An 11685-nucleotide genomic window follows, 5' to 3' on the forward strand; every position below is an offset into this window, starting at 1 on the left:
CATAGATACTAGATATGCAAGTAGCAAATTTGTGAATAAGAAAAACTGGGTAACGTGTTTATCCACAATTATAAAACTGCATAGGAATCATATAAAACATGATCACATTTCTTAGAAGATATTACTGTTGCTTTTTATTATGGATATTGTTATTGAAAAACACAAACTTGAAGTAGCTCACGCATAGTAAGATTTTCTACTCTTTTACCCCATAAGCTAGCCTATTATGTATCCAGAATCAATAGAGTAAAGGGAAAATTTAGTTATTAACAATTTTTCTGTTGCTTTCATTTCTGTCCCTCACTAACAACATAATTTGATCTAGTGACTATCTAGTGGTAATTATTTAGGCTTAGTTTGAAACTACAGGTGAGGTTCTCTGGACATCGGTTTTTGATGCCTAAGCAATGAAACATCACATGTTCAAATTGCCATTTTGCCTTTCCAGTAAAGGCCTTACGTGGGGTCTATTCCAGACTTATCTTCTGAGACATTAGCTCTGACAATATTTCACTTCCCCTCAGGTACTTAAAATAGTTTGTGTTTACTGTTCCTAGGGTAATGTGGTTTCAGGGCAGTGGTTCTCCACTTGTGGTCCCAAGACCAGCAACATCTGCATCACCTGGGACCTTGTTAGAGATGAAAATTCCTGGTCCCACTCCAGCTTCCTGATTCAGAAACTTGAGGGTAGAATCCAGCAATCTGTGTTTTTTAAAAAGCCCTCTGGATGATTCTAAGGCACTCTAAAGTTTGAGAATCCTTGCCCTATGCCAAATGATATATCAAAATGATGATGAATGTTTACACATAGGTATTTCCTTGTTCTATGACACTTAATTTCTTTTTCCATGTGAAATTGTCAGATTACATTTTGTTTCTGAAAATTTACTTCTGTTGGGAAAGGGGTATGTATTTTTGCCAGACTACTTTTACATAAGGATGAACAGACACAATTACTCTGTGAAAGAGGGAGAAATAAGACAAACAATTAAAATATGTTGGATATTCTAACCACATCATAAATTCACCATTCTCTCCACCCCATGTCCCTGTATTCCTTAAATGCAGAATTATTTATTCTCAAAGTCATTTTAGACTTGTACACACATCTGCAAGACACTTTCATCTTCCTTGTTACCCACATCAGTTAGTCTTTAAATTTAGCAATTCTACTTTCACAATTTACTCAAGTCCATTCTTCTCTTTTTTTTCCTCACAATCACCAGGTCATTAGGTCATTGCTCTGGCCCCTTAATTGATCAGGTACTTTAACTTAATGTATTATGTATAGATAAAGGTCATTAAAATACTGCTTTTACTCTGTCATTCTTCTCCAAATAAAAACCAAATTAAACAAAATAAATTATTGTTTACCTCATGAAAGCCAAGTCTCTTATTCTAGCTAAGACTTCTCTGTAGTTCAGTTATGACCGGTCTTTTCTGCCCTATTGCCTCTCCTTTTTTTCTCATGTATTCTAAACCAAATTAAGGTTTGAGAGCATGCTGTGTTTTATGTTTTTTATTTCTTTTTTTGACATTGTTTTTTTATTATTTAATTTAGTATAGAACATGTATTCTCACAGAATGTGGTCATCTAGTAGAACTGTAAACCTCATTCACATTTTTAACTTTATTGAGATAAAACTGACAAATAAAATTTATATATATTTAATGTGTAAAACATGATGATTTGATACACATATATGTTGTGATGTGAAACCGAGATCAAGCTAGTTAACTCATCAATAGCCTTACATAGTTACCATTTTTTTTGTGAGAGAATACTTAAGATCAGTAAATTTCAAGTATACAATACAATATTATTAACTATAATCACCATGCTGTATGTTAGATTCCCAGAACTTATTAATTTTATAACTGACAGTTTGTATCCTTTGGCCAATATCAACCTTTTTTTTAAATATGGAAAGAGTTACACATATCCAATCTAGAAAACTCAGAATATATGTAAAATATACAGTTACAAATAACAGTACAATCTTATGTCACTTCAACCTTATCACTTCTATATTAATCATTCTATTATTTATCTTCTTCATGTTTTCCCTTAGTTGTAACATTATTGTGTATTCAGGTTTTTTTTAAGGCTGTTTTTTACATTCACAGCAAAACTTAGGAGAAGGTACAGTGATTTCCTATATAATCCCTACTCCCATTCATGCACAGTCTCTTCATTATCGTTATCCCCTATCAGAGGACACATTTGTTGTAATTGATGAATTTACATTGGGGCATCATAATTACCCAAAGTCCATAGTTTCCATCAAGGTCCACTTTTGGTGTTGTGCATTCTGTGAGGTTAGACAGCTATATTATGACATACATCCATCATTGTAGTATCATACAGAGTATTTTTTCAATCCTAAAAATCCTCTGTGTTCCATGTATTCATCTTTTCTCTCCTCAGCCCCTAACAACCATTTTTGTTTTTACTGCCTCCATAGTTTTATCCTTTCTAGAATGTCATGTAGTTGGAGTTATACCGCATGTAGCCTCTTCAGATTGCTTCTTTCACTTAGTAATACGCATTTGGGGTTCCTCTATGTCTTTGCATGAATTGACAGCTCATTTGTTTTTAGTGCAAAATAATATTCTGTTATCTGGATGAACCGCAACTTATTTATCCATTCACCTGCTGAAGGACATCTAGGTTGTTTCCAAGTTTGGGCAGTTATGAATAAAGTTGCTATAAATATCTATGTGTGAGTTTTTGTGTGGGCATAGTTTTCAGCTCTTTTGGGTAAATACCAAAGAGTGTGATTGCTGGATCTTCTGGTTAAGAGTATATTTAGTTTTATAAGACACCACCAAACTGTCTTCTAAAGTGGCTATACCATTCTGCATTTGCATTAGCAAAGAATAACAGTTCCTATTCTTCCACATTCTGACCAGCATTTGGTGTTACTGGTGTTCTGGACTGCAGTCATTTTAATAGGCATAGATGGTATCTCATTATTGTTTTAATTTACATTTCCCTGAAGTCATATGATGTGGAACAGTTCTTCATATGCATATTTGCCATCTTTGGTGAGGTGACTGTTAAAGGACTTTCACCCATATTTTCATTGAGGTATTTTCTTTTTTGTTTTGTAAGTATTTGTTGTGTATTTTGGATAAATAGTCCTTTGTAAATGTTTTGTCTCAGTTTGTGATTCATCTTCTCATTCTCTTGAAGTGTTCAGTTTTATGTAGTTTTTCATAAAAAAAAACTTTTAACTATTAAGTTTTTGCTTGTAAATATAATTTCATTGATTTCACAGTAGCATAGTAGGAATGTTCCATAGGTTATTTAATAGTTGCCTTGTGATTGGACATGCAGGCTATTTCATGGAGAGAGGAGTGGCTGTTGTAAATATTGGCCTAAAGAACATCTTTGAAAATCTCCAATTTACCCATATTTTCGGTGCTAAGATAGATTGTCAAAAGTGAAGTTACTACATTTCATGTTATAAATATGTAAATAAAAACCACTCATAATGCATCACTTATAGGGAGCTACACATTATATTTTAATAAATGTACTTTAGTCCTTTCTTTGGCAATCATTTTTTATATGTAGTTGGAGCCATACAAATTATTTCTTGATATTTTTCTATTAATATTTAACATAAATATTTTACCACATGTCATAAGAGTTCATAAAAATAATTTTAATGGCTGTGTAGTATTTCATTTAAAAGTTATCAGTATTTAATCATTTTCATTGCTTGTACTTAGTTATTTTGATATGTCTATTAAAATAATTCTTCAGGAAAATTTTTGTACAAATGTGTCTTTCTGGTTCCTCGTTATTTTCTTATGATGATTTCCTAAAATTCCATCAAAGGGTAAAATCATAAATACCCTTGAAACATCTTGCCAAAATTGTTTCCAAAATGCTTTGCCAATTTATACCATTAACAGTGTAGGAGATTGCTTGATTCAATGCTCCCTTTTTAGCATTGAAGATGATAATGTTTTAATCATTGCTAAGTTTATAAGGGAAAACAGTATTTTGTTTTAATTTGCATTTCTTTGATTAGTTGTGTTTGAATATTCTCATGTTCATTAGTCATTTGTATTTCTTCTAGGAATTTTCTGTATGTAGTCACTGCCAATTTCTAAATTGTGGCTTATGATTTAACATTTGCTATTAAAGATATTAACTCTTTGTCGATTAAGGTCATTTAAAAATAATATGACAATTATTTTTTTAAGTTTCTGCATATTTTAAGGGGTTTCCTCTTCAAAGTTAGATTAAACAGAGTGATTATTGTGCTTCAGATCTGAAGTGTCTGCTTATGAGGCAATTGTAGGCTGCAGAGCAGAAATTAGTTTTTTTTCTATAGACATTGCAGAGTCTTTTAATTTTTTTTGAGCAAGAGTAGAAAACACAATCAGCTTTATACATGAGAAAGAACACACATAGAACCTAGGAAAAGTATACTAGAGAGGGGCAAGGCTGAAAACAACCTGGAAGTTGACTTACAGTGTGTGTAAGATTTCCATCACCTGACCTTAGGTAGGAAGGAAGTGAGAGTGATACATCTTTGTCAAATTTCTGTAACAGGGCAACTTGGCTTGGTAAGATTTCTTTATATTTATGTTTATAATTTTCTATACCTCTTGTTGGGTTTGGGAGTTACAAATTTGATGTTATAAATATCTACCACTATTTCTGTGGCAGTTTTCCGTTTCTTTTACACATGGAAATTCTCTCCCTGGTGAGATATTAAATAAACATTCCTTATTACATTATAAAAATGTAATTTAATGCTTTATATTTGATGCTTTAAATATCTTGGCATTAATTATGCTATATGTGTATTGTATGAATTTGGATTATTTTCTTTTTTCTTCAAGAGTCAACCAGTTGTCTCAGAGCAGAGACACTTAACTGCCTTTGTGAGACAAACTGTGATCTGACCGATTATACCTAAATATTATTCATTTTAATTTTCTTGCCCATTTTTTACAGGATGTTTTCCTTATGGGATATAGTTGACTGATTTGTTTATTCTCTCTATATTTCACATATTTGTACGTAGGAGGAAGACGGAACAAACTGGATATTAAATCTCTAGTTATTGTTATCGTGTTCCTAAATATTTCCATCTATTTATTTCTAAGAAAGTTAAAAAAACACTAGGCCCTTTGAATATCTCTTGCTTTAGTGTGTTTCAGGAAATAAATTTCTCCTAAATGTTTTACATAGGAAGTGGGTTTTTTAAAGCTCCAATTTGTTACTTGCCACGAACACAGTTGAAAGGCAAATGTTTTTAACTTGTATGAAAAAGTTTTCAAACTTTAATATATTGGAAAAACTAATATGAGAGAAATGGGGGACATACCAATAGAAAAATGGATAGAATATGAATGTGCAATTGCCACATTCACAACTACACGCACACACACACACACACACATGCACACAGAGTCTAATCTTCCTAATATCCTAATAAATATAATACAATAAGATACATTTTTTTTGACAAAAGCAACTATAATTCAGAGCGTTACCAAGAATGTGGAGAAATGGAGGACCTCAAACATTGGTTATGGAAGAACTGAAAAATAATGCAATTTGCTAGAATGTGATGTGGCACTGTGAAACTTTAAAATATTTACACATGTTGATGCTAACTTGGCACTCCTAGGAATTTTCACCTGAGAAAAATCAGAGTTGTGCACAAACCTTCTTTTAAAGTGATATGTGTAATAATGACTGATTTGAAACAATCTAAATTTCTAGCAGTAGGGATGGTTTAACTGAGTGGTTAATTTACATCTAATAATCCTACGTAACCATTACACTTCCTGTTTTAAAGGATTAATGAACAGAAAAATATTCGTGAGAGAGATTGAAAAGATGAAAATAATCCTACATGCAGCCTGAGCCCAGTGCATAATTATGTCTGAACATTTTTATGTTTGTTGAGGGGGGGTGTGTGCGTGCGTGTGTGTGTGTGTGTGTGTGTGTGTGTGTGTGTGTGTGTTTGCAGTGTAGGTGCGTATGGTGGAGAACATAAAAGTTAGTAGGTATGTTAGTGGGTCTGTTTGTGGATTTGGGGCAATTGTGAGAGTATGGAAATGTGTGTGTTTGGGGTGTGTATATGGGTTTGTAGATACATATTCCTGCTTATGAGTGTGTGAATGTGTCAGCAGATATTCAAAAATGAAAAATCCAAGGCAAGTACATTGAAATGATCATCATAACTATAGTTGCATAGGCAGGATTAATTTTCTTAATTATATTTTTTCTCCAGTGGATGTATTTTCAAGTATTTATATGTATTCATGTATTTCATTATACTTAGAGAAAGAGTGTTACCATTAATTAAAACAAAAATATTTTCAGTAATTCTAAAGAAGCATCTCTAAGGATTATAAACAACCCCGAAATTCCAATAAATATGGTAATAAATTCTACTTAACTTGGATACAGTGATAAAGTGGATGAATTTTAAGAACAGAAAATGGACAAGTAACAATTTTATACATTTTTGCTGTACCATGGAAACATTTCATGTGTGAAGTGTGAAGTTTTAATTTGAACTAAATAATGTCAGTTGAGCTATTCTGTTTCTCTCACTGCATTCTTATCTGTTCCAAACACATAACATATCTTATGGATGTTTCACATTAAAGCTAGTTAAGTGGTAAATTATATGGTTTCAGAATGTATTTTTGATTTTAAAAAGATCCTTTATGCCTCAGTGTAAAATGAAAGTTATTATTTCAAATATTGAAACAGGTGGTACTTGTTCATAAATGATTTGAAGTGTTAGTCAGGATTTATTTAACACCTCATTCAGGAAACATAGCAGAAAAGATCAGAGGTTAATCTAATCCTTTAGGCCGGAGACACTCTCAAATTATGTTCAGAAATGTTAGTGGGTATCCTGGAAAAAATATATAAATTAAAGATTGTGTGGTCAAATAAGGTTGGGAAATGCTGTCTACTCTAATCCTCTCCTGTTGATTTTCAGTTCATATTAACTCTCTCAAGTCCCTCAGAAAGAAACCTATTTAACTATGTTGAATTCAGCATTTACCACATAAATTTGACTATGGAATTTTATTTTTTCTTTTTCATGGGTTTCCCGTTAACATGTCATGAAAGTAGAGTTCTATAATTTGAGAAATGGTGTGCTAAATTCTTCAGTTCAAGCATAGTGACATTTATTTTAAGGTCAAAATAATTGTTTCCAATAGTTTTGCATGGCTAATCTATTCAGATTATTCTAAAAATAGAACAAAATAAGATATTAAATAGTAATTTAGGATGAAGCCATCAAAGTTTATTTCTAAGCATTTGATGTATAACAAATGACATAGTTGATCATTTGCATAAACTGCCTCAATAACTCCTTTGCAAGCAGTAAACGTGCATATTAGGAAAGGTAACTGTTGATGGAGAAAAATTAACCAAAAAAATCTCAAGGCGCCTGGGTGGTTCAGTCAGTTAAGCATCTGACTTCAACTCAGGTCATGATCTCACAGTTTGTGAGTTCGAGCCCTGGGTCAGACTCTGTGCTGACAGTTTAGAGCCTAGAGCCTGCTTCAGATTCTGTGTCTCCCTCTCTCTCTGCCCCTCCCCCACTCATGCTTGCTCTCTCTCTCTCTCTCTCTCTCTCTCAAAAATAAGTAAGTAAACATTAAAATAATTTTATGTTTATAGGCCTTTCACTTTATAGGTCTTAGTGACACATTGGATGAAAGTATCAAAAATAAGTAAAACTCCTCTTACACATTCTGGGTTTTGATAGTAGGAGTTAAAATTTTTTTAATTTATCCCTTGTTGCTTTAATATTGCCTGTTATTTTCATTCATTTGATTGTTCATTTTGGGGAGAAATTTCTGTTCATTCTGTCTGCTTATTATATTTTATTATAGTTTGGCAGTAATATTTTTTTTTATTTACTAAGGGACTTTATTTTTCTCTTATTTTTTGTATTTGTATATGAATTATCTTCTCTCTGAGGACATAAGAATTTTATGTTATTTAAAAAAAAATTTAATCTTTATTTTTGAGAGAGAGAGACAAGAGTGCGAGTGGGGGAGGAACAGAGAGAGAGGGAGACACAGAATCTGAAGCAGGCTTCAGACTCCAGGCTCCGAGCAATCAGCACAGAGTCTGACACGGGGCCCCAACTCACAAACCATGAGATGGTGACCTGAGCTGAAGTCGGACACCCAACCGACTGAGCCACCCAGGTGCCCCGAGGATTTTATGTTATTACTGAAGTATAGTTGCCAGGCGATGTTACATTAGTTTCAGGTGCACAACATAGTCACTTGACAATGCTGTACATTACTCAGTGCCCACTTTGATAAGTGTAGTCACCAAATGTTACCATACATTATTACAATATTATTGACTATATTCCTTATGCTATACTTTTCATTTCTGTGATTTACTTACTTTATAACTGGCAGTTTGTACCTTTTTTTTGTTTTTTGTTTTTTTGTTTTGTTTTGTTTTTTTGATGGGGTGGAGGGGCAGACAGAGAGGGAGAGAGAATCTTCAGGAGGCCCCACGGCCAGCTCATAGCCTGACATGACGCAGGGCTCTACCTCACATCTGTGAAATCATGATCTGAGCCAAAGTCAAGAGTTGGACACTCAAGCGCCTGAGCTACCCAGGCGCCCCTGAAAGTTGGTACCTCTGAATCCCCTTCACAAATCTCACCCACAACCCCCCTCCCCAAACCACATCCCCTCCAGCAACCATCAGTTTTCTGTATTTAAGAGTCTGTTGCTTTTTGTTTGTTTGTTCATTTGTTTTGTCTTTTAGACTCCACACATAAATGAAATCATATGATATTTGTCTTTCTCTGTCTGACTTATTTTGGTTGCACGATTCCCTGTTGTTGCAAATAGCAAAATTTCACTCTTTTATTTGACATTTTCTTTGAGTCTGGTTTCTCTGTGATTCTTTTATAATGTTATATATGTCCTTTTTTTAAAAATTCTGAGTTTGGAGTCTTTCTTCAATTATCTGGTGATCTTTAGCTATCAGTCCCTATATATATAAGACCAAGGCACTGAAAACTTACTGACTCTCAAGGCTGGGCTTGCCAAGTAGGGGCTTTAGCATCGATAGTCGTATAGCAATCTGGCCTCCCAGCTTTCACTGTTCATATGGAGTCTTCTTTTGGCATCTGATTTTTCTTGAGAAGTACTCCTGCCTGAAGCAAATAAGCCTGGCTGCCAGCCTGAGACCCAGGTGGGGAAAGGACAGGGAGTCTCAACACTTAATATGCGGACTAGCATTCATCCAGACCTCCTTCCCCCAACACTAGTCATTCCAGAGTCTAATCTCCGTGCTTCTCTCTCAACTTCTACTATGTCTCCCATCCCTGAGTTCTGCGGCTCTTTGGTTAAAGTTTCCGAGAAACTAATCCTCATCTGGTTGTAGGATAGTCATCTGGGTGCACAGCTGACCCAGACTATATTCTTGAGATTCTCGCTGATTCTTCTATGACTTTTAGACCATCCTTTGTGGATTTTTTCTAATTACTAGAATTTCAGGAGAGTGCAAGATACATGCATACACTCAATCTGCTAAGTTTATCCAGAAATCTTAAATATCCCCTTTATACATATGCAAAACACTAGTACTATATGTTATTGGACATACTTTTGATATGACAGCGCATGAAAGGCAAATTTGTTTGTAGCAACTACCTCATGTTGACCTCACCTAAGTGAGTTTTCTTTCTTTTGCTGTTATCACTTTTCTTTGATCCTTACAGTGCAGATAATTATGCACTGTAAGAGTTCATAAAGACCTTGCAAATCCTAATGAAAAAATTTACGTAGGCAACAATTATCAATGGCTGATTAGATACATATTGATGGTACACAACACTACCTATGAAGTATTCTGGCTGAAAATACGCAAAATCTGTTCTTTAGCTCTAACAACTACGAGGATACAAAAGGGATTGCAGACCATGATAAATGTCACCATAAAGATGCGGTCAGTAGAATATAGACATCTAGATTGAGAGAATCTATAGAACAATCTGGTTCATTCAACAACTACAGCAACAACTACAAAATTCCAAGAAAAGAAAAAGAAAGATGAACTGGGGAACTTAGAAACTGAAAAATAAAAACTTAAAAGACATAATCACAACGCATGGGACTTATTTGGATTCTGGTGAAAGCAAACTATAAAAATAAATTACAAAATAACTGGGGTAATAAGGAAAATGTATATTTGAAGATAATGCTATTGTGGTTATTTCCAATAATTCATATCTATTCAAAGTTGGTAGAAAATAAATTATTAGTGAAATAATATGCCTGGTGATGTTTTAGTTTTGCTTTATAATCTGGGTGGAGGAGCGGGCTAAGGTGTAGATAAACAAGACTGGGAATGTACTGATAATCGTTGAGGGGGTAGGAGTGCATTAGGTTCATTTACCATTCTCTCTACTTTGGACTTGTTTGAAAATTTACATAATAAGTAAAAAAAAAATTAAAAGGCTGTTTTGACTCCTTCCAAAAGCTGAGTGTTATCTGCTTCTGAAAAATTCAACTCAGAATTCAAAGCACTTCTAATTTAAAATAAGAAAATGGTATTAAGGATGCTGGCCTATGGGTCTCCTGGGTGGCTTCGTCGGTTACACATCCGACTTTGGCTCAGGTCATGATCTCATGACTGGTGAGTTCAAGCCCCACATCGGGCTCTCTCCTCTCAGCGTGGAGCTCACTTCAGATCCTCTGTCTCCCTTTCTGTCTTCCTCTTCGCCACTCTCTCTCAAAAATAAATAAAAACATTTATTAAAAAAAAAAACAAATGCTGACCTACAGTTTAGAATACAAAGCTCTGCATTTGAGGCTACAGTGGAGAACTGAAACAGACTTACAGATCAGAGCTAAATATTGAAATAGTCATAAATAACCCTGGAATATTTTGAAGTTTTGTTTTATTTTATTCCAGTGAACATTTGTCATTGTATAAAATATTCCATTAAGTGGCTTTTTATTCTATAGCCCACTGCATCTCTAGGTTTTTCAGTGTACCAGAGGGCTCAATGAATCCCTAAAATGAATGAGATTCTGATCTCAAAAGGCTACTTACAAAGAAAAAATTCTTATGGGATAATAAAGCCATAGCCTTTCCTTTTTATGTGTATATCACTTCTGTGCTCATCCCTCTCTAGTGGTCCATGATCTCATGCAGAGGAAAAGCCAAAGACCTTAAAACAGGCTGTATGGTCTAACATTTCTTGGCTCTGGGGAATTTTTTTGACTCATCTCCTATTTCTCTGCCCTCTCTCACTTCATTCCAGCTCCAAATGCTCCATTGCCTCTTGCCTTATGTCCTTTACAATTGCTGATATTCTGCCTAGAAGCTCTCCCCTAATATATGTGCATACCTCACTCCTTCACCTTCGTCCAGGCTTCCTCAGAATGTCAACTTCATAGTGAGGTTGTGCTTGCCTATCATATCACTAACTTACCCTTCCCAATCCTCCTCTCTTGCTTTATTTTTTTCCGTATGGCTCTTATCTTTATATTATATTCTGTATGTTGACCTCATCATCGTATTTATTTATTGTTATTGTCTTTCTCATTTCACCTCAGTGAGAGCTATATGAGGACCAAGATTTTTGTCTTTTTTATTGTCTGCTCCAATGCTAGAGTGCCTTGCACGTGGTTGGTGCTCCA

At 34.3% G+C, this 11685-nt stretch overlaps 1 protein-coding gene across 1 annotated transcript in view; it reads left to right on the forward strand.

Annotated features, from left to right (window-relative positions):
• MMP16 (matrix metallopeptidase 16) overlaps positions 1–11685 on the forward strand; it is a 285679-nt gene that overhangs the window by 107017 nt on the left and 166977 nt on the right. The window lies entirely within an intron of this gene.

This window comes from Lynx canadensis, chromosome F2 (assembly GCF_007474595.2).
Source record: "Lynx canadensis isolate LIC74 chromosome F2, mLynCan4.pri.v2, whole genome shotgun sequence".
In the NCBI taxonomy this organism is placed as follows: Eukaryota; Metazoa; Chordata; class Mammalia; order Carnivora; family Felidae; genus Lynx; species Lynx canadensis.